We start from the raw sequence: 22,739 nt of genomic DNA on the forward strand, positions 1-22,739 counted from the left end.
GTCGTTACAACGGGCCGCGGCAGCGCCAGCAGGTCCCAGGAAGATGACGGTCCGCGGCAGCGCCAGCAGGTCCCGGTGAGGATGGTCGTTACAACGGGCCGCGGCAGCGCCAGCAGGTCCCAGGAAGATGAAGGTAGCAGAAGGCCGCGGCAGCGCCAGCAGGCAGGACGATGGTTCACAAGAGCGGGCTACGGCAGCGCCAGTAGACCGTCAGGGTTGAGTTCACTCGGTGTCTCTCGACTCCAGGATACAACTGCCTTCCTGCTCCGGAGCTGTCTTAGTTATAGGGCTGGTGCCCTTTGATGTCCGGACCCTCGCACTTGGAGGTCGGAGGGTCCGGGATGAAGGTGTCCAGACACCCAGCAGGGGGTGGAGCCAGCGCCTGGGGGTTGCTGGAGGTGATCGGCACCTGGCGGGGGAAGAGCTCTTGACGCTTCGTTCTCCCATTGACCTGCCAAGTGGTCCGCTCACCCCCTGGGTGGATGGTGGTGCCGGGATGTCGGGGCCGGCCAGGCCCGGGGTTAGGGTCGAGGTGAGGCCACGCGGCCGCGTGGTGCAGGGCCCAAGATGGCGGCTTGACCCGGCCGGGGAAGCCGGTGGGGCTGGACCCCGTGATGAGTAGGGGTCCGAGGGCAGAGGGTCCGTCGGGAGACGGAGTACAGGGGCTTGTCACGGGGGTATGCCGGGTGGGCCGGAGCTCGGGCCCTGTCGTGCGGGGGGGGAGCAAGCCCTTTGTGTGGCCTGTCCAACATGCGTCCCCCCCAGCTGAAGGCGGGGAGAGTCACCCATCTCCTTGGGGACTCTCTTCGTCGAGGCGGAAAAAGCGGGACAGGCCGTCCGCGTTGGCGTGGTCTTGGCCTGGCCGGTGCTCCACAGTGAAGTCCATTCCCTGCAGGGAAATGGACCAGCGCAAGAGTTTTGGGTTCTCCCCCCGCATCTGCATCAGCCATTGCAGGGGTCGATGGTCGGTTTGTACCCGGAAGTGGGTACCGAAGAGATAGGGTCGGAGCTTTTTGAGGGCCCACACTACTGCAAATGCCTCCCTCTCGATTGTGCTCCAACGCTGTTCTCGGGCCAGGAGACGTCGACTGATGAAGGCCACCGGCTGGTCATGACCTTCGGGGTTCAGCTGAGAGAGGACGGCCCCGATGCCGTGGTCGGAGGCGTCGGTCTGCACTACAAATTCCCGACTGTAATCGGGGGCCTGGAGCACCGGGGCGGTGCACAGGGCGGCCTTCAGCTCCTCGAAGGCCGCTTGACAATCAGGAGTCCAGTGGACCCGCTTCGGTTGATTCTTGGATGTGAGTCCCGTGAGGGGCCCCACGATGCTGCCGTAGTCCTTCACGAACCGCCGGTAGTAGCCGGTGAGCCCCAAGAAGGCTCGGACCTCGGTCTGGGTGACGGGGGGCTGCCAGGACTGGATGGCAGCAATCTTAAGTTGTAGTGGGGCCACCAGCCCGCTTCCCACTTGGTGCCCAAGGTAGGTCACAGACCCTTGGCCAATTTGGCACTTGCCGGCTTTAATGGTGAGGCCGGCCCGCTGGAGGGCTTGGAGGACCTCTTGGAGGTGACGGAGGTGGTCGGACCAGTGGCGGCTGTATACAGCGATATCGTCCAGGTAGGCAGCGCTGAATTCTTCGAGCCCTGCCAAGACCTGGTTCACAAGGCGTTGGAACGTGGCGGGGGCATTCTTCATGCCAAAGGGCATGACCTTAAATTGATAGTGGCCATCGGGGGTGGAGAAGGCTGACCGTTCCTGAGCCCTGGGTGTGAGGCCGATCTGCCAGTAGCCCGCCGTTAGGTCGAAGATACTAAGGTAGCGGGCGGCCCCCAGCCGGTCGATCAGCTCGTCTGCTCGGGGGATGGGATGAGCGTCGGTCCGGGTGACAGCGTTCAAGCCCCGGTAGTCGACGCAGAATCTCAGTTCAGGGGCGGTGCCGGGGGCAGCGGCCTTGGGAACTAATACCACCGGACTGGCCCAGGGACTGTCCGAGGGCTCGATGACCCCGATCGTGAGCATCTTGGCCACTTCCTCCTGTATGCAGGCCCGTACCCGATCTGGTACGCGGTAGGCCCGGTGCCGGACAGGGGGACTGTCCCCGGTGTCTACGTCGTGCAAACACCAAGGGGTGACCCCGGGGGTGAGGGAGAACAGGGCCGCGAACTGCAGCAGGAGGTCCCGGCAGTCCTGGCGTTGCTCCGAAGTGAGGGCGTCGGAGAGCCGGACCCCATCCACGGAGCCGTCCTTCTCCTGAGTCTTTAAGAGATCCGGGAGGGGCTCGGAGTCTTCTTCTGTACCACTGTCGGTCGCCATCAGGAGGCTTAGTTCGGAGCGCACAAAGTGTGGTTTGAGCCGGTTGGTGTGGAGGACCCGCAGGGGGTTCCGGGTGGACCCCATGTCGATGAGGTAAGTGACGGGGCTTTTACGCTCGACCACTTTGAAGGGCCCCGTCCACTTGTCTTGCAGGGCACGTGGTTCGGTGGGGGACATCACCCATACTGGCTGCCCAGGCTCGAACTCAACGGAGGAGGCATTGTGATCATACCACCTTTTCATGTCCTCCTGACTGGCCTCGAGGTTCGCCTTGGCCATCTCCCTGAAGCGCCGGGTCTGGTTTCGTAGGGCCAGGATGTATTTGAAGACGTCGGGAGGGGTCGTTAAGGGGGCCATCTCCCAACCTTCCTTGACTAGGCTGAGGGGCCCTCGCACAGGGTGCCCGTACAAGAGTTCGAAAGGGCTAAAGCCGAGGGACTTCTGGGGGACTTCTCGGTAGGCGAAGAGGAGGCACGGGAGCAGCACATCCCACTGGCGACGGAGAGGCTCTTCCAATCCCCCAATCATCCCCTTGAGAGTGCGGTAAAAACGCTCCACTAGTCCGTTCCCTTGGGGGTGATAGGGGGTCGTGAATCTGTAGGTGACCCCGCATTGTTGCCAGAGGGACTTCATGTATTTAGATATGAAATTCGTACCTCGGTCGCTGACGACTTCTCGGGGGAAGCCTACCCTGGAGAAGATCCCCATCAGGGCCCGGCCAACCACCGGAGCTGTCACTGTCCGTAGGGGCACCGCCTCGGGGTAGCGGGTGGCATGGTCCACTAGTACCAAGATGAACCTGTGTCCTTGTGCCGTGCGGGGGTCCAGAGGCCCCACAATGTCTATCCCCACCCTCTCGAACGGGGTGGTGACCACCGGGAAGGGTTGCAGAGGGGCCTTCAGCTTCCGACCACTCTTCCCGCTGGCTTGGCACGTGGGGCAAGATCGGCAGTGGTTCAGGACGTCATTCCTCATTTTTGGCCAGAAAAAGTGGGTCACCAGGCGACTGTATGTTTTGTCCTGGCCCAGGTGTCCAGCCAGGGGGACATCGTGGGCCAGGTTGAGCAGAAAGTCTCGGAAGCGGAGCGGTACCACCAGAACTCGACCGGCCCCCAGCTCGGCGATTCTTTGCTCGCTGTAGAGCAGGTCGTTGTCCCAGTAGACCCAGTGGGTTCCGGTGGTGTCCCCTGCGTTTTGGGTATCGGCTTGTTGGCGGAGTCCCTCGAGGGAGGGACAGGTCTTTTGTTCCTGGCGGAACTGTTCTTGGGTGGGCCCCCCCTCTTGACGCCACTGAGCCAGATCCGGAAGGTCCTGGTGTTGTGCGTCTGCTTCGATAGTCGGGTCCGGGAGGTCGGCCTCGCTGTTGTCCTCGACGGGGGCAACCGGGGGCGGAGGTGCCGGCCATTCGGTTTCTTCTGATCGGGGGGTGGCCCGGGCGGCCATGGATCGGGTGGTTATGCAGGCCCAGTCCGGGAGGCCCAGCATCCCCAGGTGCTCTCTTTTCTCGACGGTGGCCCACGGGGAACTCTCGAGGTCATTCCCCAGGAGGCAGTCCACGGGGGCATCGTCCCGGACCGTCACCTTCAGTAGGCCGGAGACCCCTCCCCATTCAAACGGGACGCAGGCCATCTTACACATGCTCTCAGAGTTATCTGCCGAGCGGACGGGGCAGAGAATGTTCGGCAGGATCTGCTCGGGCTTCACCAGGTGACAGCGGACGGCCGTCACGCTGGCGCCGGTGTCACGCAAGGCCTCGGCTCTCTGTCCATTAATGGTCACCCACTGACCGTATTTTCTGGTGTTGGCGGGTAGGGGAGCCCGCGGAACCATGTCTCTTCCCCCTAGGCATGCCAGGACCATGGCGGCCGGTTCCCACCCTTGCTGGGCCGGCTCGTACTCTTCGGGTCCCTCCGAGGATTGCTCTTCCCCTAGGGCAGCGGCCGCTACCTGGCGGGGCTTGGGTGTTTGATTTAGCGGGCAGTTCGGGTCATTGGCGTAGTGGCCTAGTCGCTGGCACCGGTGGCACGTGACGTTGGCTCGGTACCCAGGCCGCAACGGGGGGTTGCCCCGGCCGGCCGGAGGCGGGGTGCTGGCCACGGGTGTTGTTGGTAAGGCGTCTCTCCCTCGCCCCTGGCCCCCTCCTCCTCGAGGACGGTGCTGGCCTTGGTTGCCTCTGTTCTGGTCGTGGGGCCCTCTCCGGCCCACTCGGGTGCTTTCCCACCGGTCAGCTTCGGCGGCGAGCTGCCGGGGGTCGGTCAGCTTACTGTCGAGTAGGTGCTGCCGGAGCTCGACGAAACAGTTGTTTGACAGGTGCTCCCATACCATAAGGTTGAAGAGTTGTTCGTAAGTGGTGACCTGACTTCCCTTGATCCACCCTTCGAATGCCCGGCTGAAATAGTTCACGTATTCTACCCACGTTGTACCTGGGATCCTGGTGCAATCTCTGAACCTCTGGCGGTACATCTCGGGCGTGAGGCCGTAGCGGGTGAGGAGGGCAGCCTTCATGTGGTCGTAGGACGACATTTGGTGATCGGGGAGCTGCAGCAGGGCATCGCGACCCTCGTTGATAAATCTCCCCCAGAGTCCGGCTCCCCAATCACTCCGGTCGATTCGGTGGGAGGTCATTGCGATCTCATAGGCTTTAAACCACTGTTGTATGTCGTCTTCTCGGACATATTCGCGGACAACATCCTTGGGGATGTGAACTTTTTTCTCACTTGGCCCCGGGGTGTGTGGTCGCTCAGGCACCCCCAGTTCCTTATTCTGTTTGCGCAGTTCTATTTCCGCTAGTCGGCGCTCGTGCTCGAGCGTTATTTTTTTCTCTTCCAGCTCTCTCTGTCTCTGCTTTTCTTCTCGTTCCTCTCGAAGCCGCATATGCTCGAGGTTAAGTTTCTGTTCAGCTAACTTGAGTTCCCCATCCATCTTGAGTCGTGCCATCTCCAACTCGTGTAATCTGACTCTGTCTCTTTCTCGGATCTCCTCTTGCGGAAGGCCCGTTCCCCGCTCCTCGGGAGCCGTGGCGTTCCCCTCTGGTGTGATGCTGGTTTGGTCGGAGGGTCCTGTGACCCCCGTTTCTGTCCATGACTCCAGAGCGCGCTTTAGATCATCCTTGGTACTCAGGCCGGTGGTAGCAATGCCAAGTTCTATGCAAAATTGTCTCAGTTCGCGGTGGTTGTATTCTTCTAATTTCTCCATTTGGAATTTCTCGGTGGAGCTGCTATCTTTGGTCGACATCGTGTTTTTGTCGTGGGGTGAGCTACTCTCTGTACGCTTACGCGTTGATTCGGATCGCGCCGCTGGCCACCAATGTTAGAAAAGGTAGACGGACCGGGAGGGTCGGCCGGGGTCAGGGGGAGAGGTCTCCGGAGAGAGCCGTCTCCAGCGATCGTACAGACAAGTAACTTCCCCCCCCCCACAGACAGGAATCACACACGGATACGGTTCAGTGTTCTTTATAGGTACTTAGTTACGATACGGTAGAATGGTACAAGGAGGTCTGGACGCCGGGGTCCCCTCGATTAGAGTCTCGTAAGGTAGGGAAGGGGGTAGCGGGTCAGTCTATTTACCAATCAGGTAGTTCGGATGAGATGATGATGAGCTCACAATCCTCGAGCTTGGGGTTTAGGTGGTACGGTCCGCGGCAGCGCCAGCAGGTCCCGGTAAGGATGGTTGATACCACGGGCCGCGGCAGCGCCAGCAGGTCCCCGGAAGATGTACGGTCTGCGGCAGCGCCAGCAGGTCCCGGTGAGGATGGTCGTTACAACGGGCCGCGGCAGCGCCAGCAGGTCCCAGGAAGATGACGGTCCGCGGCAGCGCCAGCAGGTCCCGGTGAGGATGGTCGTTACAACGGGCCGCGGCAGCGCCAGCAGGTCCCAGGAAGATGAAGGTAGCAGAAGGCCGCGGCAGCGCCAGCAGGCAGGACGATGGTTCACAAGAGCGGGCTACGGCAGCGCCAGTAGACCGTCAGGGTTGAGTTCACTCGGTGTCTCTCGACTCCAGGATACAACGGCCTTCCTGCTCCGGAGCTGTCTTAGTTATAGGGCTGGTGCCCTTTGATGTCCGGACCCTCGCACTTGGAGGTCGGAGGGAGGTCGGAGGGTCCGGGATGAAGGTGTCCAGACACCCAGCAGGGGGTGGAGCCAGCGCCTGGGGGTTGCTGGAGGTGATCGGCACCTGGCGGGGGAAGAGCTCTTGACGCTTCGTTCTCCCATTGACCTGCCAAGTGGTCCGCTCACCCCCTGGGTGGATGGTGGTGCCGGGATGTCGGGGCCGGCCAGGCCCGGGGTTAGGGTCGAGGTGAGGCCACGCGGCCGCGTGGTGCAGGGCCCAAGATGGCGGCTTGACCCGGCCGGGGAAGCCGGTGGGGCTGGACCCCGTGATGAGTAGGGGTCCGAGGGCAGAGGGTCCGTCGGGAGACGGAGTACAGGGGCTTGTCACGGGGGTATGCCGGGTGGGCCGGAGCTCGGGCCCTGTCGTGCGGGGGGGGGAGCAAGCCCTTTGTGTGGCCTGTCCAACATACACCATTTTCCTTTGTCTCAAGGTGCAGGGAAGGGGCAAACCAGATGCAACTGGTTCTTGAGCACTTTGTTTTGCTCAGAACCTCTCCCTATTCACAGGACAGGCCAGGGACATTAGACGCACCACAGGGGGTGGAGCCAGCATTGTGTGGGGAAAGCCCAGCCCTATTCAGGTCCCAGGTGTACTCTGTAAAGATAGTCGTTACTCTCATGAAGTAAATCCAAGTTCAAGTTTAATAGCTCCAAGTTGAGTATAAACAGCATCCCCAGCAGGCACAGTCCAACTTCTGATTCCCCAACATTCCAGATCCCACATATGTCACTGATGACTGACCTGCATTCTAAAACATCATCATCATCAAATCCTTACATATCTTTCCCCCTTAACAATACAAACAATAAATTATTACAAAACATCAAATATTCTACTAGATCTAAACTTTACATTCCATATTCTACTAGGCCTAAACTTAATATCTAATATCCTATCAGTTCTAAATTTATATTCAATATTCTACTAGGTCTAGACTTTACACACATCACACATACTTCTTGTGGTCCCATTTTCCAAAATTACCACATTGCGTTTGACTTCCCTTACTTTACAAGGATCAGAGTACTTGCTCTGACCCTTGTGAACAAACCTTCTTAACTTAACAACTACCAAATCTCCTGGTTTAACGGAACAACGTTTCACACTGTTCCTTCTGTTATAATATTCCATGTTTTTCACTTGTGATCTTAACACATTTCTTAAAATTTCCGCTCTGTCAACTCTCACACTGCTTGCCTTTTTCAACCATACTGGACATTCTTTCACTCCAGGATTCCTCCCTTTCAAAGAAACAAAAGGAGAAACCCCCGTTGTTGAGTGAGGACTAGTCCTATGAGTCCATATCATTCTTCTCAATTCCCTTTTCCACGGAAGATGATTAGCAAGAGACAACTGAATGTTACTCATCACCAAGCGGTTTACTCTCTCTACAACCCCATTAGCTTGAGGTCTGAAAAGTGCCACCTTATCATGTTGCACACCCATACCCGATAGATACTCCTTCATTTCCCTAGATATAAATTGCGCTCCATTATCCGATACAATTCTCCTTGGCACTCCCTCTTCAACAAAAACATCTTCTAAGAATTCAATAATATGTGAACTCTTTACTTCTCCCACATCTTTGAAAACGAACCACTTGCTGTGAATATCTACCAGGATGATAATGAATTTGCTCCTTGAACCCAACTTTACTATAGGTCCCAAAATATCTATGGCCAATTCCTCCCAAGGTTTCTCCGGAAAATTTACTATCTCCAACGGAGGTTCCTTGACTTGTTTCGATTTATCACTATTAGCACAGATCGAACAATGTTTTACTTTTTCCTCCACATCCCGATCCATACCGGGCCACCAATATGATTGTCTTATCTTCCTCTTAATAATTCCACGCCCTAAATGACCCTCATGGACGATATTAAGAATCCTACTCCTGATGCCCATAGGAGGTATTAATTGATTCCTTCTCATTAATTTCCCATCAACTATACTTAATTCCTCCCTAATTCTGTAATATTCCTTTAACACAGAATTCACTTCATCTTCATTGTTCCACCCATGCACAACCTTTTCCTCAACGACATCCATTCCCTTATCCACACTCCTAGCTGCCATCCACTCCTCCGGCATTACAGCCAACTCTCCAATAGATATTTCCTCAATTTCAGTATCTCCACCATCTTCAGGGGCCCTTGATAAGAAATCGGCAACCACATTGTTCACTCCTTTCACAAACTCTATTTCAAAATTGTAGTCCATTACTGACAGCAACCATCTTGATATACGTGGTGTTACATTCCCTTCCAGTCCTCTCCCTCCTTTAAAAATATACGTCAATGGCTTGTGATCTGTCCTCAACCTGAAAGGAATACCCCAGACATAAAACTTGAACCTGTTGATCCCCCAACAACAAGCCAGAGCCTCCCTTTCAATCACTGAATAATTACACTCTGCTCCTTGCAACCTCCTAGAAGCAAATCCAATTATGTTCTCAACCCCTTCCTTAATTTGTGATAGTACTGCTCCAACCCCAACCTTGCTAGCATCAGTTGTCACATACGTTCTTGCACTAACATCAAAATGTCCAAGTGTTGGAGCATGACTAATACACTCTTTTATACTAATGAACGCTTGTTCACACTCATTAGACCAAACATACTCAACTCCTTTCTTCAACAACTTCCTTAATGGTTCTACAATTTCTGTGAAACCCTTTACAAATTTAGCACAGTATTCTGCTAGTCCCAAAAACGACTTCAATTCATCTTTGGTAGATGGTCTCCCTGCCTTTTCAATAGCACTGACAATACTCCTCTTTGGAGTTATTCCTTCACTGTTTATAGTATGTCCAAGATAGTGCACTTCTTTTTTCCTAATCTGACATTTTTCTTTCTTTATTGTCATCCCATGTTTGCGTAGCCTCGACATTACTTCTTCAAACAATACATCGTGCTCAGAATTATTTTTACCAATGATTAATATATCATCTTGGAAACATAACACATGATTAAGATTTCCAAATATATTATCCATTATCCTCTGAAACACTGCAGAGGCCGAGGCCAATCCAAAAGGCATTCTTTTGTAACGAAAAGCCCCCAAGGGCGTTACAAAAGAAGTCAAATGCCTGGACTCCTCATGCAAATCCACTTGGTGATAAGCAGACGACATGTCCAGGACACTGAAAACCGTACCACCACCATTCATTGTCATCATTTCCGATATATTGGGCAGCGGGTGTCTATCTACCCAAATTGCTTTGTTTAGATCGCGAAGATCAATGCATAAGCGAATTTTGCCTTCCGGTTTGGGTGCCACAACAATTGGTGCCAACCACTCAGAAGCCTCGATGCGTTCAATGATTCCCTGTTCCAACAATTTGTCTAACTCCACTTTTAAGAGATCCCTCATGGCATTAGGTACATTTCTCACCTTATGCACCACAGGTTTCACTCCGCTCTTTAATATTATTTTGTGTGAAAAACCTTTCAATAGACCCAATTTTTCAGAAAATACATCTGAATATTTTTCAATGAGATCTTCATTGAACGCAACATCAATCTCCTTCACTTCCCCTTGAATTGACAACATCACAGGTTCAGGAGCATTGGGATTAATGATTATGCCCAGATCACGTTGGTGACGCCAACCCAATAAATTCGAGCCATAATCACTAATGTATACTCTCCCATATACCTTTTCTCCCTTAAAATCGATAGTTAACCATCTCATACCCAAAATCTCGATCCTTTTTCCAGCATACCCTACAGCTTTAATATCAGGTTTGGCTAACGAATTTACATCCCATGTTAACTCAAATACCTTCTTTGATATTAAGGTGAACAGGCTTCCGGAATCTGCCAACACTCTCACCGGAACACCATCGAGGAGAACTTGACAATGAGGTTTCTCCAAATTACCAGTACTTTCTAATTTCACCCCATCAGGTCTTACACCATGTTTCTGACTGATAACGCATGTTTCTTTAAGTACGTGACCATCTACCATAGAAATAACTTCTACGGTAGAGATCAATTCACCACCCTCGTCACACAAATCACCCATATGTGATTCCACTTCTTGAATTTTTTTATAATCCATTTTAGTCTTACACATTTTTGCAAGGTGTCCCCTTCTACCGCACTTTCTGCAAATTGAATTTCTTACAGCACACCTGCTACTGGACGCAATATGTCCAGGAGCACCACAACGATAACATTTTATTTCTCTCCACTCTTGGCTAGATTGTTTAACCTGCGTATCCTGTTTTACTTTTGATTCTGATCCCACTTTTGGGGTGTTCTTTTCCTTATTCTGTACCACCCCCACTTCTGCGACCAAATTTTCCTTAACTTCTTTACTGGAACCATCAATCTCTTTAAGCCATATAGCAGTATGTTCCATCCCTTTAGCAATTTTGATGGTTTCGTCTAAGCTTGGATCTTTCATCAATAACCTTTCTTTAATTCTTTTGTTATTAGTGCATCTGACTATCTGATCTCTAATCAAAGAATCAGCCAACTGCTCGAACCGACATGTTAAGGATAAACCTCTTAGAGTAGCTACATACGATGCTATATCCTCATCATGTTTTTGTGCCCTAGAAAAGAATTTATGGCGTTCCAAGACTAGATTTGTCTTAGGGGTGAATTGAATTTCAAGCATTTGCATAGACATATCATAGAGATTGTTTGGTTGTCCATCGTCCATGCCCAATGACACTTCTGGTAAGTCCTCATATATTCGTCTGCCTTCTATTCCCAAATGATGTAGGAGTATTGCTTGACGTCTGAGGGGTCCGTAGCGATCACCACCAATTGCTAAAAGATACGTCACAAAAAGTTTTTTCCACTGCTTCCAGGGTACAGGTGGGTCACCAGGAGATGATAAAAAAGGAGGAGGAGAGGCCATTGTTTGATCACCCATGATCAATATTTTATGGCAAACGTGTTTTAAATTGTTCTTGATCCTTTGGTCACTTTGTATAAATCGATATGCGCCTTATATATTCAGTCCTGGAGGGATTTATTGGCATTTAGGAGGCAAGAGTCAATGCAGCAGTCGTAGTAAAGTTATTTAAAATATTTGTAATTTAATAAGCAGTACAATGAATTGTCACGAAGCTGCTGGCAATCATTTAATTATGCGCGCCATAGTAGAGGATGTGCTGACAATGCTCTGTCTATTTCAGCAGAATTCTCGCGCTAGCAATCACTCTTGTGCTGTGCTCTATGACTTCACTCGGAATGCTGGGAACGTGTTGAGCAATCTCGTGCTAGCAATCACCCTCGCGCTGTCCTCAGTGACTTCAGATGGAATGCATATCCTCTCGTGCTTGGAATACTCTCGCGCTTAAGAACATGCGCTTCACTGATATTCCACACGGTGGCAGTCACGCGTTAACAATGCATGCGCTGACAGATATGACGAGCACGCGCTAGTCCGTTTTAGTTCGTAAACAAATAGCCACTAAGACTTGTAAAATGTGAATAAAATGCCTCAAAAATAGCATAAGGTTTCACTTGCCTCCGTTTCTTCTGAATTACCTCCGTTTTCTTTCACTTTAGTTCCGCTTGAGCTTGTTTTTCTTTCTTGCTCGTTATGAACGTTTTCCAGGGTGAGGATGCAGACACTGTTCCCTGCACAGTTGAGAGTCGATTATCGTCTTCCCTTACTTAACTCGTCGCCAATGTAAAGATAGTCGTTACTCTCATGAAGTAAATCCAAGTTCAAGTTTAATAGCTCCAAGTTGAGTATAAACAGCATCCCCAGCAGGCACAGTCCAACTTCTGATTCCCCAACATTCCAGATCCCACATATGTCACTGATGACTGACCTGCATTCTAAAACATCATCATCATCAAATCCTTACATACTCCTCCCTGCAATCAACATGCAGCTCTCTCCATTCACCACCGGGGCAGACCCATCCTGACTCCTGGAGCTAGACACACCAGCCAATCGCAAGCCAGACAGTCACTGCACATTTATGTCAGCGACCTAGAAGTGGCACTTATACACTAGCCACAGTAACACCGCAGACATCATCGCGCAGCATTTAATCTCACGAGTTTGCACATACCAAACTCGACCCTGCACTCCTCTCACATCAGGACTTAACACGGTCACTCAGATCCCCCATGCATTCCTATGGGAGGGCAGGTCAGTCTCACTAAAACATACACAGAGCGCATGCACTTTCCACTGGGACACAGTGTGAAAGCGCCTAGAGGCCTAAAACCACTAGTACAACATAGGAAAAAGGCTAGGATAATGCAAAAAGTTCTAGGGGTGAACTTGCCAGAAGGGCCAAGTCCAACACCCGGTATTACGATTTCCCGATTCCATGATGGCTTCACTGTACCTAAAGGGGTTGGCACCAAACCCCTTGTCTTAATAAACCCACACTAATGCCAGCGCTGGATTTATTAATAAATGCACGCAGGTCGCCCCCTGAATACCTACTGATCCCTAGTGTGTTCACTGACTGAGCTCGACCAGGAAGGCACCCTAGACACGTTTTTGACCACCCTCCCCGAGGTGAGAGCTTTCGCTCTCAGGGGTCAGGAACAAAGACTGCTCTGGGCGGAGGTGCTCACACCTCCTCCATGCAGGAACTGCCTCAAAGCTTCAAAGTCCCAGCTGCCTTTTTCATCCTGCCCAGGTCTCTCCGGACCGGATGGTGGAGACACCCACTCACCCTCTCCTGACCCCAATTTCTGGTGGCAAGACAGGTGGGAAAATTTGTAAGATCAGGAGTGCCCATATCAAGCAAGCCAGACCCACCCATCAGGTGGACTTGCTGGTGTAGCCCCCACTTTCCATATTCCTCCATCTTGTTTTGGACAGAATTAGCATTATAGGATCGGTCATATAGAGGGTGTAGACACCTTAAAGTTAGGTAGGCTATTAGCTACTACCGGTCACTCCACATAACACCCCTAAATTGAGCATTAGGTGGCATCCCTGAACCCAAGAACTCAGATTTGACAGATCAAGAGACGAAGGATGAAGAACAGTCCCTGCCTTGCAAGAACAGAAGAGCTGGGAACTTTTGGAGCGTAACCCTGCTTGCTCGCAACTCTCTCAACAATCGTAGAAGAGTGACTTGTCCTGCAAGTTGGACAGCTACCAATGCCTTGGGTATCCTGAGGTACTCCCCTGCAGTCCGCAGGCACCGACCAGCAGAGTCTGGTCCACCACCTCGCAGTTCCCCAGCCCAATCAATGCTGCAGATGACCAGCAGAAGGTACTCATGCTCTGGAAGGTCAGATCTGTCTCCCCACCAGATCTGAACATTTTCCTTACCTGTGTACAGTTCTAATGAAAACAGTACTTACATTTGAACGGAGGTTTTTGGTTTTGAAATATATAAAAAGAAGTGTTGTTTTTCCAATTTGGTCTCAGATTATTTGAGTGCGTCTCATTTATAGCCTCTGTGAGTACAACAAATGCTTAGCACTACCGTCCGATAAGCCTAACTGCTCGCCCAAACGACATCAAAAGAGAGCGTTAGTATCTACCTTTGCTTCTGTAAACCAGTCTAGGACCCACTGGACTCTGCACAGTGCACTTAGATTTACTGCACAATATAGAGAGCCAGCGTCCTACAAAGTGTGTAAAGGCCACGCCAATCTCGGCAAGATATCGGTTCTCACTGGTAAGTAGTAAGGGGTGATAGAAGAAGACAGTCGTCTCAAAGCACCTTTTGGGATGTGGAAAAGTCTGATGGAAACAAAAGGGGTAGAACTGTTACCAGGCAGATGTGCACAAAGGCAATCTACAGTAGGATCTGTAGCAAAAGTCTAGTGAAGGAAGGAGTGCTGGATATCATTGATTTTTTAACCTGTAAATTAAACTTTCATGGATGGCTGACACGGCCACAGTCTCAAGTCACTGTTAGAACCATATCCATCCAGCGTGTTTCATGATTGGCCGACACGGCCACAGTCTCAAGTCACTGTTAGAACCGTATCCATCCAGCGCGTTTCATGGTCGGTAAGCTCTGGTTGGTCCTAGGTATCATGAAGAACTGACAGCAAAATTATTCTGACAGGGATATTGAAAAGGATAATGGCAAACGGGTAGTTCATTCTGGCGGCCGTAACCATTTTGACAGTCTGGACCCTATCACAGAGCGATAATTGGAGGGGCGACCTTTAGGCAAAGTCCGCTTTCGAGGTCTGCAGTAAATGTAGGATGTCATGTTTGATCATAGCACCGAAGTCAGTCCTTACAAGGATGCCCAGGTACGTCAATCCACTCGGTATCCATTTAGCTTGCAGATGAAATAGAGAGCACCTGGAAATCGAGGGTGTCCGCAGCATTGCCCCCGTTCATTATAAACCCGGATAAGCGAGCACATAAATTGACCAGGTTTATAAGAGCCAGGATCGAGGCCCTTGAGTTACTCAGCGTCAGGAGCACATGAGCCACATATAGTAGTTTCAGTTCCCCAGTCTGGGTGTCCATCTCCATGATCAGCGTCGATGTTCTGAGGTCCATGTGGGTTCTAAGGCAAGGAGGAAGAGAAGGCGTGAGAGCGGACACCCCTGCCTTGTGCCACAGATGATGGCAATTGGTTCTTAGTGGAGGCCGTTGCAGTTTATCGAAGCCGTAATGGCATGACAGAGCCAGAAGACAACCTGGATAAAGTTTTTAGTCATAGTACAGGAACGGTAAGGCCATTCGACATGGTCAAATGCCTTCTCTACGTCAAGAGAATGTGGAGTTTGTTGTCCACTAATTTCTGGTGGACCAAAGTATATATGCCGAAGTCCACTGATGATTGCGAGAGGACCTGTAAGAGACAAAACTGACCTGATTGTCATGTATCAATAGCCAAATCATGGGTCAAGTTTCGTGGTCAAGATTTTGGACAGTAACTTCATTTTACAGTTCAGCAGTGAGATGAGACGTTAGATGGCACAGGATAAAGTATCTTTACCCTGTCTGAGGATGATTGAGGAGTGTTTCCAGTTAAATTCCTACTGGAGGGAGTGAGCAATTTCGGTCTCTTAGAACATTTCAGTAAGCAGCAGGACAACTCGGTCTTCCGTAGTCTTAAAGAATTCTAGCAGAAAGCTGTCTTCCCCAGGTGCTTTCCCCATATCCAAGGCCTTAGTGGTTTCTGTGACTTATGTTTAGGTCCAGCTCCTCTCTAGCGGTCGCGCGGCAGGTGGGTAACCGGAGGCATAACATGAACGCAGTTTCATGGGTGGTGTCCGCTGGGTATTCCGTTGAGTAGAAAGCAGTAAATTTCCACATGAGGCCCAGAGGCCCACCGGAAGCCACACAAATAGCAGGATGGGCGTCCCTCTGTTTAAATTGCATCAACAACAGTCGTCTTGCTTTCTCGCCGTATTCATAAGCACTCGACTAATGCAGGAGAAGAGCCTTTCTGCTGCCGGGCAGTAAATACTGTGGAGGTCAAACTTCTTATTCATCAGGACTTTCAGGCATTCCGGAGTAGCATGGGTGTGACAGGCGTCCTCAGGAGTCTTTAGGTCTGCCTCCAGTGCCCTAGTCTTCACAGCCACGGCAGATCTTCCTATGCCGGCGTCTTTCAATAGCATCACGTTTACTTAAGCCTTTCCCTGCTGCCCAGAAGAGCTGCTTAGAGTCAATGGTGGAGTAGTTGAGGGCCAGGTAATCATTTAAGACAGCTTATCTCCTCCAGGGATCATGATCGTGTTGCATTTAGTCGCCATGCTTGTGCCCTGGTAAGGGTCAGATGGAGGTCCAAGGTACGCATGGAAAAGATCTAATTTTAGGTTTCAGTCTCCGACAATGAGTTTATGGGAGCCAAACTCTACCAGAAGCCGTTGTATCCATGCTAGCCATGATCGTTTCATTCCTCTGGGGGGATGGGGAGGATTGATACAATGATTAGGTCTGGCCGGAGACCAGATATGCATAAAAACGTAACCGCCAAGCTCATCAGACCATGTTTCTTTAATGTGAACAGGCAGTCATTTGTGAAACAGGATAGCTGTGATATTGTGCAGTGGTACTTTAAGGTACAAGGAATATAGAATAGTAGCTAGGTTAGGAATGTTTATGTTAGAAAGCTAGGCAGTTATAATTGAAGCTGTGCTTAGGTGACAGCATCTGAAAGAAGCTGCTGAAATAAACAAACATCTTGAGGATATTACGAGCCTATCTTTGATTTATTCCTGCCGCCTTACATTACAATTTTGGAGATGAGGGAGCAGGACTACGTTTACTTTGAGGACTCAAGTGCGACAAAAGAGTGTCAAATCCTCCCAAAGCAAGTCTCCCGATGGGAGGTTGTGTCCAGTGGGCTGGTTTTGCAGGATGTACAGTGCAGACACTTGGACATAGGTAGGAACTGTTGTGTGCACTGTTGGTAAGGTGTCAAATTGTGTATCTGCTGGAAAAAAAGCTTAAAAACGGCATATTGTTTGCGGTCGTTGACTGCTCAACTTGCAAAGTACTGCAAGATTACAAGTGGGATTTGCAGTGGTGGCCATATTGAAACCAGGAAAAATACGGACAATAAGAATCAAGGAAGGACACCATCTTAAAGTCAGGCAATTCGAAAAGTCAATGGATTTCAGCTCAAAATAGTGACCTTCTGAATATATATATATATACACACACACACACATACACACATATAAATAAATAAACACACACGTATATGTATATATATACATACATACATACACACACAATTCATATATGTTAGAATCCGGGTTCTCTGGTTGGCACAGGTAGGTACTTGTGTCAAGCAGGGAACCTTTCCTCTAGTCAGGCGTTACACTCCAACAATAACCCCTGCTCACCCTCTAGGTAGCTTGGTGCGAGCAGACAAGGCCTATCTCAGAGCGTTTAGGTTAAGCATTTGTGAACACACACACAGTAACACAGTGACAACCCCACAAATGGACTCCACACTGGGATATATAACAAATTGCACTTTATATATATAGATTTAGGCTTAGCACAAGACCAGATAACGTTTAAACGGCCCACAATAAGATTTACAAAAAGAGTTCTTTACTTTAGCGTAGCGTTAATGTTCTGTGCGCTTCGTTCCTTTCAGTATGCTTTGTACGCGTCAAAAATAGGCTTGGGGAACGGGTCTTACACGCACTGTTGGCGCTTCGGGATGAAGCGTACACCCTACGGTGCGAACAGGCACGGTACCTTTGTCTTCGGTGAGTTCGTCACGAAGGCTGCATGGGCATCAAGCGCGCTGTACGGTGCGTTGTCCTCCTGGTGCAGTGCGTACTACGGTACGTTGGATCTTGGGTGTGCAGAGCTTCAGGGGACGGTGCGTAGGTACGGAGCTTTCAATGTTCGTTGCGGCTTTCGCGCCGTACCATGAAATCGGCAATCTTGAGTTGAAGTGCTGGACACAAGCGAACAGTACGCTCCGCACAGGGGAGACGTACGCGACTACCGTACGCACCGCAGCCTTTCCAAAGCAGGGGAAAGGTGCGTACGCTGGGCAGTACGGCTCGTAGAGGATAGATGCAAGCACGGTTCGCTTGCAGGTTCCTTTGCATCACATTCTATTTGCACTTTAATCATCTAATTGTCGACAGAACCAACGCATGAGAGTCACGTGGTGTTTCTGGTCATTCCATCCGGCTGTTCTTTTGTGAATGTTGTTTTCACCTTCCAACTACTAAATCTTTCTATATTTGAATGTTTTTCTCCCGAGAAATATAAGGCAACATTATCATTATGTATTTATTTATGCAGAAATATTCATGTAAATTTGTATATATTCATTGTAGACTTCCCCTGAAGAAGGGTGCTTAGCACACCCGAAATGCATTGGGAACAGATTTTCTTTGAATATCAACTGTTTGAAATCATCAAAATTGAGATCTTCACGACAATGTATGAATTCTCTTCTGAATAAAAGAAGGATTGGAGAAATTCGCCTATCGGCGTTTTGATTAATTATTACTTTCTCTGTGTACCAGATTGTACTTTTGGACTCACGCACTTAAATGTAAAACTTTGTTTTTCATGGTTCAGTGTTGGACTTGGCCCTTTTTCCTGAAATTTTTCGCTTTTCGGGGAAACTAAATGATATATGAATGCTGTATGAATGTGTGCAGACTGAGTTTCCCCCATTTTAAAAATATAACTTAAAATGGATGCCAAAGCTGTGTGGTTGCGCCGGTTGACTGAGCTGGGTTGACAGTCTAGGCGTTATTTCCCAGCAGCCCCAGCTTTTGGAGGGAAGCTTGGCATCCAGGGTGCTCTACCCCTCCCCCTAGGCCAGTTAGAGCCAGTTTCCCCAGACGCTTCTAGAAGCTTCTGGCACTGTCTGGAAGGTGGGATGAGGGGCGTCTAAAGGGAGGAGCTGGGTTGCCATGCAGTCAGTCAGAGGGTGGACCAGGGAGAGAGGGGACCTGCTGCCAGGGGTTACCGCCACATAGGCCTGTGTGCTGGGCCCTGAGCCTACCTACCCCCCCCTACTGTCCACAGGGCGAGGGAAAGATATAGTTGGGGCAACGCAAACCTGGAGAAGCCCTCGCAGGAGTTTTAGGCGGTAGGATCAGTCAGGGACCTATGCCTCTGAAGGTGACAGGGTTTAGGCGCTGCCCTTTAAGTGAGTGAGGGATCCTGAACTACCCACTGATCTGGCCCGGCGAGAGGAGAATCCAGGGACGACAGGCAGAGACTAATTAGTCCGCCTTCAGTCTCCAACGCAACTTCCCCCCCTCAAGAGACCCTCAAACAAGGGGTAGGAACCAGAGAGCGCTATTTACAAGCTGCCCCTGGAAGGAGAAGCGCTATTTACAAAGGAGAGCGCTATTTACAAGCTGCCCCTGGAAGGAGAGCGCTATTTACAAAGGAGAGCGCTATTTCCAAGCTGCCCCTGGAAGGAGAGCGCTGGATTTGGTGAGCGCTATCTTTGAAGTGGCTGTGCCTGCAGCCGGAGAGAGTGACAGCCTGCTGCTGGGAGGCCGCCGAGACGCCTGCAGCCGAGAGCCCGGTGAGTGGGGCATTGGGGGAACCAGTGGCGTGGAGGGGGCAACGGGGCACATTATCGGTGCCCGCCCCGGGGACCCTTCACATTTTTGGGACCTTGTGGGGGCGCACTTGGAGGGTGTGTCGGGGCACATTGTCGGTGCCCGCCCCCGGCATCGTGTGGGACTGGTAGTGGAGGAGGGGGGGCAACGGGGTACATTGCCGGCCCTGGTGCCAGGAGCCTGCACAGCTGCCCCACAGGACAGTGGGCAGCTGCAACGGCCTAGAGGGATGCTGGAGGGGGTGGACACCTCGGAGTGCCCACGGACCTGCCCGGACTAAATGCAATGCCTAGCGCTGCAGTGGCTGGCCATGGTTGATGCTCCCAGAGCTTGCCAAGTCTACTGCCCCAAGAGCTGGCTATGCTGAATGCTCCCAGTGAGGGCCCTATGATCTGCCAGGTGTAGCACTATGCTATAATGCCATATTTAAAGCGCTATGGTCAATGCTAGTTGTGCAGCGCTATATTCAAATGTCATGCTCTTAAGCTCTATGTCAATGGCTATGTTTTGAAGCGCTTTCGCCGTGATATGTGCAGCGCTATATTCAAATGTCATGCTCTTAAGCGCTATGTCAATGGCTATGTTTTGAAGCGCTTTCGCCGTGATATGTGCGGCGCTATATTCAAATGTCATGCTCTTAAGTGCTATGTCAATGGCTAGGATTTAAAGTGCTAGTCATGTGTTGTATGCAGCGCTATGTCTAGATGCCAGGTTTTAAGGTGAATGAACTGCCTATTTTGATTCCTGCCTCAGGGGACCTCCAGGTTGTTAAGGGATATGGTCAGGTCATGATGTGTTTTATTACAGGTGGTCCGGACTAACGCCTAAGGTTATGCCCTGAGTTGACTTTATTGCAGGTTGCAGCTAATGGACTTACTTTTAATATCTTCTAAATCGCAATGATTCCGGCAGGGGCCCGATTGGCCCTGCCCTGTACATAATTCCCCCCCTGTAAATGTTAACCGAGCGCCAGTTGGCGCAGTACAGAGATTGCCTATTGACACCTTGTGGTTTTGGACAATACAAAAGTTCTTTTTACCTAAACTGGTGTGGTGTCTCTTTTTGTAGTGTGCCTTGTGTGTCGCCTGTGTGTACTGCATGGATGCTTTGCACATTTCCTCCGGAGTTTGGCCCGCCCGCTCTGCACCACGCTACCCGTTTCCAACATTCAGATTATTGAATGGATAATTTGTGAACACTCATGATTGAGTACCCCCGGTAGTGCTTACTTTGTCCAGAACTACCAGGTCCTGGTTTATTCACTTCACTTTTAGAAAGTTGGCCTTTGCTTGCCTAACCATTTCAGCCCGCCTATGCGTGATGTGTATCTGCTGTCTGGCTTGTGAGAGTGACAGGGCTGGGGAAACCCAGATGGGCAGGGCTAGGTAGCCTGGTGGTGAATAGAAAGATTGACCTGTAGATGGGTGGGAGGAGTACACCTGGGCTCTGAATAGGACAGTGCTCTGCCACCTCAATGCCGGCTCCGCCCCCTGTGGAGCGTCGGATGGCTCTGCCCTGCACCCTGAAAGAAAAAGCCTGCATCGCACCAACAAAGTGCTCCAGAACTGGACTGAACTAGGCAAGGGCCCCCCTGGACTGGGAGAACAAAAGAAATGTAGTATAAATGGAGGAGCCCTGCTCCTAAGAAATCAGATCCGCTTTGAACCAAGAAGAATCTCTGCCTGAGGAGGAGGCGCCAGGAAAGCTGTACGGAGGAAGACTGTCCCTATCCTGGGGGACTGGCCTGCAGTGGTGACCTTGCTGCCAAAGGAGAGAAGAGGAACTCTTTACTAAGACTTTGCTTCATTTGTATTTCAAGAACCTTGTGCTTTCAAAAACCGATCTCCAAGGGCCTGGAAGCGAGCTTGCCCCCGGACTGCTTAGCCACCCCTGCCTTGGGAAGAGCCTCGCTCAATCCGAGCCGCTCTCCCTACGCCGTGCTGGGCTGCCCCCGTCACCTCGCTCGCTGGAGGCCCGCAGCGCACCTTCACCCCTCCCGCCGGTATCGGCGCTGTGAGCATCTCCAAAGCCTCGGACGGCCCGGACGTGGAAAACGAACCCGGCTGCCCCGCTCTGCTCAGCTGCCAACCTGAACACACCACTCCTCCTGTGAGCCTGAAGGACCAGATCCCCCTGTAAAGCGTGGGAGCCCCGGACGCCGACTCGCCCTTCTGAAGAGCCGCTGGACGCCCTGCACCCGCCTTTACTAAAAGAAATAATGTACTGTAACATACGCACTCGACCGCGAGCTCGCGTCGGATCCAGGGACCGCAACGTTTTGTTTTCCCTGCCGTCGGACGAGTGCTACTAGGTCACCGTTTCTGCGCGAAGCGCGCTAAGACCCACAGTTCACCTTGTTGCCCCGCATAAGAAGAAATTTCCGTATAAAAGAACTTTCCGTGATCATAGTGATCGTGGCCCCACCGTTTCACCGTTACTGGGTCTTGTACTAAGTCTGCTTAAAATATATAAAAGCCTTATTTTTGTATACAACCTGCCTGGTGTCCGTTTGTGGTGCATGCAAGGTATTTGCTGTGTTTATAATTGCAAGTGCTTAACTGTGTACGCCCTGAAGTTTAGCCTTGACTGCTCGCGCCACGCACCTAGAGGGTGAGCAGGGGTTATTCTAAAGAGCCATCCTTCGCCCTGACTAGAAGTAAAGGGTCCCTGCTTGTCGCTGGTACTTACCTGCGCCAACCAGAGCCCCCTCATTTCTAACAGTTAGGCAAGCAAAGGCCATCTTTCTAAAAGTGGCGTTTGCAAACACAGAACATTAAAATAAACCTTGCTAACAGATGTATTTTATTATTCTGAGTTTAGGCATAATAAACTCGATCTTCTATCATGTTCCCTGGGTCTGTTATAATCATAGGATGTAACAATCTTAACAGCCCATTCTGGCCTATGAGTACAGGGTAGCCTTACAATAGTGAAAAACGAAAATGGCTGTAATTCACTATTAGGACATGCCACACACATCAGGGCTTGTCCTACCTTATGCTTACAATGCACCCTGCCCTTGGGCCTACCATAGGGGTGACCAACATGAAGTTAAGGGAAGGTTTAGGGACTGGCAAGTGGGTGTACTTGCCCAGTCAGCATGACAGTACCAGACTGCATGCAGGTTCTGCAGTGGCAGACCCTAGACACATTTTACTAGGCCGCTTCTGTGGGTGGCACAACCAGTGCTGCAAGCCCACCAGCGGCATTTGTATTTACAAGCCCTGGGCACTCCTGGTGCACTTTACTAGGGGCTGATAGTAAACCAAATAAGCCAAACATGGAATCCAACCAACATATACATTTTACAATAGGGAGAGCATATGCACTTTAGC

The 22,739-nt window shown here is 50.9% G+C and overlaps 1 protein-coding gene across 2 annotated transcripts in view; it reads right to left on the minus strand.

Moving 5' to 3' along the window:
* Positions 1–22,739, minus strand: part of SLC25A21 (solute carrier family 25 member 21) — a 957,302-nt gene that overhangs the window by 882,703 nt on the left and 51,860 nt on the right. The window lies entirely within an intron of this gene.

The sequence above is a fragment of the Triturus cristatus genome, chromosome 9 (assembly GCF_964204655.1).
Source record: "Triturus cristatus chromosome 9, aTriCri1.1, whole genome shotgun sequence".
Taxonomy (NCBI): Eukaryota; Metazoa; Chordata; class Amphibia; order Caudata; family Salamandridae; genus Triturus; species Triturus cristatus.